General features: G+C 46.3%; 1 protein-coding gene across 1 annotated transcript in view; it reads right to left on the bottom strand.

Moving 5' to 3' along the window:
- LOC139606035 (uncharacterized) overlaps nt 1–4,724 on the bottom strand; it is a 37,944-nt gene extending 33,220 nt beyond the window's left edge. Inside the window, exon 1 of the mRNA XM_071457994.1 lies at nt 4,600–4,724. The gene's annotated coding sequence lies outside the window, so the exon portion shown is untranslated. The remainder of the gene's footprint in view (nt 1–4,599) is intronic.
- Between the last annotated feature and the right edge of the window lie 1,368 nt (nt 4,725–6,092).

The raw sequence follows: 6,092 nt of genomic DNA, 5'->3' as shown, positions 1-6,092 counted from the left end.
TAATGTTTAAACACTGGATCAGGTTTACAACTCCAACATGTTGATAGTGAGTTAAATGCAACATACAGTCAGGTCCATAAATATTGGGACATTGACACAATTCTCATCTTTTTGGCTCTAAACACCACCACAATGGATTTGAAATGAAACGAACAAGATGTACTTTAACTGCAGACTTTCAGCTTTAATTTGAAGGTATTTACATCCAAATCAGGTAAATGGTGTAAGAATTACAACAGTTTGTATTTGTGCCTCCCACTTTTTAAGGGACCAAAAGTAATGGGACAATTGGCTGCTCGGCTGTTCCATGGCCAGGTGTGTGTTATTCCCTCATTATCCCATTTACAAGGAGCAGATAAAAGGTCTAGAGTTCATTTCAAGTGTGCTATTTGCATTTGGAATCTGTTGCTGTCAACTCTCAATATGAGATCCAAAGAGCTGTCACTATCAGTGAAGCAAGCCATCATTAGGCTGAAAGATCAAAACAAACCCATCAGAGAGATAGCAAAAACATTAGGTATGGCCAAATCAACAGTTTGGAACATTCTTAAAAAGAAAGAACGCACCGGTGAGCTCAGCAACACCAAAAGACCCGGAAGGCCACGGAAAACAACTGTGGTGGATGACCGAAGAATTCTTTCCCTGGTGAAGAAAAACCCCTTCACAACAGTTGGCCAGATCAAAAACACTCTCCAGGAGGTAGGTGTATGTGTGTCAAAGTCAACAATCAAGAGAAGACTTCACCAGAGTGAATACAGAGGGTTCAACCACAAGATGTAAACCACTGGTGAGCCTCAAAAACAGGAAGGCCAGATTAGAGTTTGCCAAACAACATCTAAAAAAGTCTTTACAGTTATGGAACAACATCCTATGGACAGATGAGACAAAGATCAACTTGTACCAGAGTGATGGGAAGAGAAGAGTATGAAGAAGGAAAAGAAACGCTCATGATGCAAAACATACCACCTCATCAGTGAAGCATGGTGGTGGTAGTGTCATGGCGTGGGCATGTGTAGCTGCCAATGGAACTGGTTCCCTTGTATTTATTGATGATGTGACTGCTGACAAAAGCAGCAGGATGAATTCCGAAGTGTTTTGGGCAATATTATCTGCTCATATTCAGCCAATTCAGACATTTTTTTCCCAAGATGGCGCCGTTCTAAGTGGCAGCTTGTTGCAGCGGCTCCTTTGTTTTTGTTTTTGTACTTTCTTGTACTTTCTTTTTTATTTCCGTCCTGTCCACGGGTACATTTTCTGTCAGTCATTGTCAAATCACTAGAGACAATGACTTTTCTCTTTTTTTAAACTTTTCTGGCCGTCTTTTGGCTACTGTTGGCTGCTGTTTGGCTGCTGTTTGGCTGCTGTTGGCTACTGTTTGGCTGCTGTTTGGCTGCTGTTGGCTGCTGTTGGCTACTGTTGGCTGCTGTTTGGCTACTGTTTGGCTACTGTTGGCTGCTGTTTGGCTACTGTTGGCTACTGTTGGCTGCTGTTTGGCTGCTGTTGGCTACTGTTGGCTGCTGTTTGGCTGCTGTTGGCTACTGTTGGCTACTGTTGGCTGCTGTTTGGCTACTGTTGGCTACTGTTGGCTGCTGTTTGGCTGCTGTTGGCTGCTGTTGGCTGCTGTTGGCATCCATAGCAACGGAGGGTAACAGACGCGACGGTGCCGGCATTGTTTACTCTCGGGCCCAGCTGATCGCGCTGTGCAAACCTGAGCTGCTGCCCGAAGCGAGGCCAGTGATCCCGGAGGAGCTGCGGAGGAGGCGCCGGGGGTGCAGAGCTGGAGCCAAGCTGAGGGCGAAGAAGAGGAGATGTCGCCCAGCTGTACCGGCGATTATCATGGGGAACGTGAGGTCTCTGGGGAATAAGACGGACGAGCTCGCCGCGCTGGTTAACACTCAGAGGGAATACCGGGAGTGCAGTGTGTTGTGTTTCACTGAGACATGGCTGCACTCGCACATCCCGGACCACAGCGTGGCGGTACCCGGCTTCAGCACTGTTCGGGCGGGCAGGGACGTTGTTAGCAGCGGGAGGAGGAAGGGAGGAGGGATTGCACTGTACGTGAGCGAGAAGTGGTGTAGTCCCGGACATGTGCACGTGAAGGAACGTCTCTGTAGCCCGGACATTGAACTGCTGGCTGTGGGAATGCGGCCGTATTATCTGCCACGGGCGCTCACGTCCGCCATTGTTATTGCTGTTTACCTCCCCCCAACAGCCGATGAAGTGACTGTCTGTGACGTCATCACCTCCACCGTTACACGGGTTCAGACCCCAATGCCTTCACCATCATAACTGGGGACTTCAACCATGTCACACTGGACAGGCTACTACCAGCTTTCCACCAGTATGTTGACTGCCCCACCAGAGACAATAAAACCCTGGATCTGCTGTATGCCAACACCAGTGGTGCAGACAACACCACAGCCCTTCATGTGTAAATAGTGTAAATACACTCTCAGCCCTAACAGCCCTTATTGTGCCCTTATTGAAATATTGTACATTCTTTTTTGTTACTTTCTGTATCGTATTGTATATATTGTAAGTTATGCTGCTGCTGCAACGCAACAATTTCCCAGTTTGGGATCATTAAAGTCATTTGATTTGATTGGATTTCACTTGCTGAAGACAAAACTGAAGGGAAAATGCCCCAAGAACAAGCAGGAACTGAAGACAGTTGCAGTAGAGGCCTGGCAGAGCATCACCAGGGATGAAACCCAGCGTCTGGTAATGTCTATGCGTTCCAGACTTCAGGCTGTAATTGACTGCAAAGGATTTGCAACCAAGTATTAAAAAGTGAAAGTTTGATTTATGATTGTTAATTTGTCCCATTACTTTTGGTCCCTTAAAAAGTGGGAGGCACATATAGAAACTGTTGTAATTCCTACACCGTTCACCTGATTTGGATGTAAATACCTTCAAATTAAAGTTGAAAGTCTGCATTTAAAGCACATCTTGTTCGTTTCATTTCAAATCCATTGTGGTGGTGTTTAGAACCAAAAGATGATAATTTTGTTGATGTCCCAATATTTATGGACCTGACTGTATGGGGTGAATGGAGGAGGACTTTCTCCCAGTCTCAACTATGACTGATTCAGCTTCTTTTTTCTTCAGTCTGACTTTCGTTCTTGATCAGGGTCAGGATCAGCGTTTGCCACGATAAGTCATAGTCCCAGTTCAGAAGAAAACTGAAGAAGAGTCCTTACACTATTCCTGGCTGAGGGAAACAATTTGTTTCTGTAACAACAGGGCTGATCTTTGTACATTTGAAAGACATGTTCGACATTGCCAAGAATACAAAGGTCAGAGGCCAGCAGAAAAGACAGGTCATCAACTGAGTTCCTGTGTCAGCTCTGGTGTGTTTGTTTGATTTTGTAAATGTAACACAAACATTTCAGCTAAGAGCATCGAGGGGGCGCCGAGAGGCAGGGGCTGGGACAGACGGTTTCTGCTTTCTTGTCATTACTGTCATCATGAAGTTTATTCAACCTAAGTTTTTTCTGTCTGGTCTGAGACACTGTGATTCCACAGGCTGATTAATAAAAAAAAGTCTGTACATTAAGATTTGCCAAAAATGCTAAGGTCAAAGGTCAGCAGAAAAGAGAGGCCATAAACCTGAGTTCTTGTGTCAACTACCAGACAAAATACTCCATGTGTTTGTGGTGTAGTATAAACCACAAATGTCAGTGAAGTTCTGAAAGACAGCTGTCTGTAACCAACTGTCACAGCCTGAGGCACACAGAGCATGAGCAGGCAGCCTTTAACCCAAACAAAAGATGTGGCTGCAGCCATATTAGCATGTGTGTGGTGAGAGGTGAGGTTGGAGGGTGAGCAGGTAACATTTGTGGAGGTCAGTGTAGAAAACAGACAGAAGGGGATCTATAAAGAGATGAGATTTTAAATCATGTGAAACAAAGACACAGATCAGTTTTAAACACATCCACTCAAATTGAGATTTTATTTTTGAAAATAAGAGTTTATCATATAAAGTCAGCAAACTATATGCACAGTGTAGACAAGTGTTCATATAACAACCCAAACCCAAGTCTGACACTTTAACATATCCACTTTGTTTTTGAGATTTTAGATTTTAGACAATAAAAGAAGTTCATCAACAATACTCATCATTAAAGCAAGCAAACTATGAACAAATGTCCACCAAATGTATCTTTACATTAATACAAATATAAACAGAGCAACAAATGTCCTCGTAGTCTTGGTCACAGATGAGTTTTGCCTCTTCCTGGATGGTCGGGGTCATGAACCAGCCTCAGCTTGGAGCTCATCACAGGATTGGAGTCCATCATTGAGAGTGGGGGTGAAGATGCAGATCACATGAAAACAGAGGACACATCTTAGTATTAGCCTCAGTCACAAATATTAAACAAAGCAGTGGTGAGTAAACCGTGTGTCACTTATGTTCGCTTATGTTGCCATGGCGCTGCGGATGGCTGCCTCTGTGTTTTGGTGCGCACTCTTTTGCCTTATTTTCTTTGTAAATTCAGTTGTCTGCCTTGGTTTCCGGAGCTCTTTCACCAGAGAAGAGTTCATTAACATAAGAGAAACAACTCCAGTGGATTTTTTTCCCCATCTTTCTCGACTCACCTGTGGAATTGTTGGACATTTTGGTCAAAGGTGCACTGACCGTTGCTCTCGCAGTGAAACGCCAGAGGAGAGAAAAAAGTGCCAGTGCTGTGGTGCGTCTCCACCAGCGCGCACTCTGCACACCGCTCCCAGGTATCTTTCTCTCCAACGTGCGTTCACTGCCCAACAAGCTGGATGAACTTCAGCTACTGTTGCAGAAGAACAGAGACTTTTCTTCATCTTCCGTTCTGTGCTTCACGGAGATGTGGCTGTGTGGATCGATCCAGACTCTGCGCTGGAGATGGCCGGCTTCCAGCTCTTCAGTCCGGCAAAATGAAAGGTGGAGGAATGTGTTTTTATGAAAACAGTGGCTGGTGCAAAGACGTGACAGTGATCCTGCAGCACTGTTCTCCTGACCTGGAGACTTTCATCATAAACTGCAGGCCCTTCTACTCCCCCTGTGAGTTCACTTCATTCATTCTGGTCGGTGTTTACATCCCACCACAGGCCACAGCAGATACTGTGTGGAGTGGACCAACCCGGACTCCGTAGTTATTGTCCTTGGTGACTTTAACAAAGGTAACCTCAGCCACGAACCGCCCAAATACAGATAGTTTGTTAATTGCCCGACCAGAGAGGGGAACACTCTGGACCACTGTTACCCCACAATCAGTGGTGCTGATCACGCCGTCCCCCGGGCTGCACTGGGCCACTCTGACCATGTGATGGTCCACCTGATTCCCACATACAGGCAGAAACTAAAACTGTGTAAACCTGCTGTGAGGACATCGAAGCAGTGGAGCAGTGAAGCCATAGAGGATCTGCGGGCATGTTTGGACTGCACTAACTGGGAGGTGTTCAGTCTGGATGAGTTCACAGAGGCTGTGACGTCATACATCAGCTTCTGTGAGGACTGCTGTATCCCATCACGTACAAGGGTGAGTTATAACAATGACAAACCCTGGTTCACAGCTAAGCTCAGTCAGCTCAGGAGGCAAAAGGAGGAAGCTTTCAGGAGCAGGGACAGGGACAAGTTTAAAGAGTCCAAGTACAGGTTTAGCAAAGCGGTGAGAGAAGCTAAACGACTGTACTCTGAGAAACTTCAGCTCCAGTTCTCAGCCAACGACTCTGCTTCTGTCTGGAAAGGGCTCAGACAGATCACTAACTACAAACCTAAACCCCCCCCCCACTCCGTTAACGACTTCCGTCTGGCCAACGGCTGCCGCTTTGAAAGACAATGGGACAGGCCTGACACCAACCCCCGTGAGTCCAGCCACCACCTCCAGACCACCAGCTTCTCCTCGCCCACTTCAGCAAGGGCCCTGGCACTTCCACAACTAGCCACATCAGAACCCCCCTCCTCCCCTACCAAAGGAACGTCTCTTTCTATCCTGGAGAGAGATGTCAACAGGCTTTTTAAGAAGCAGAACCCCTGCAAAGCAGCCGGTCCTGACTCTGTCTCTCCATCATCCCTGAAGCACTGTGCTGATCAGCTGTCTCCAGTGTTCACGGAC

The sequence above is a fragment of the Trachinotus anak genome, unplaced genomic scaffold (genome assembly GCF_046630095.1).
Source record: "Trachinotus anak isolate AG129_WGS33_773 ecotype Australia unplaced genomic scaffold, CSIRO_AGI_Tana_v1 ptg000021l, whole genome shotgun sequence".
NCBI classification, from domain to species: domain Eukaryota; kingdom Metazoa; phylum Chordata; class Actinopteri; order Carangiformes; family Carangidae; genus Trachinotus; species Trachinotus anak.
Note: the sequence above shows the minus strand (reverse complement) of the source record. Positions and strands in the feature narration are given on the sequence as shown.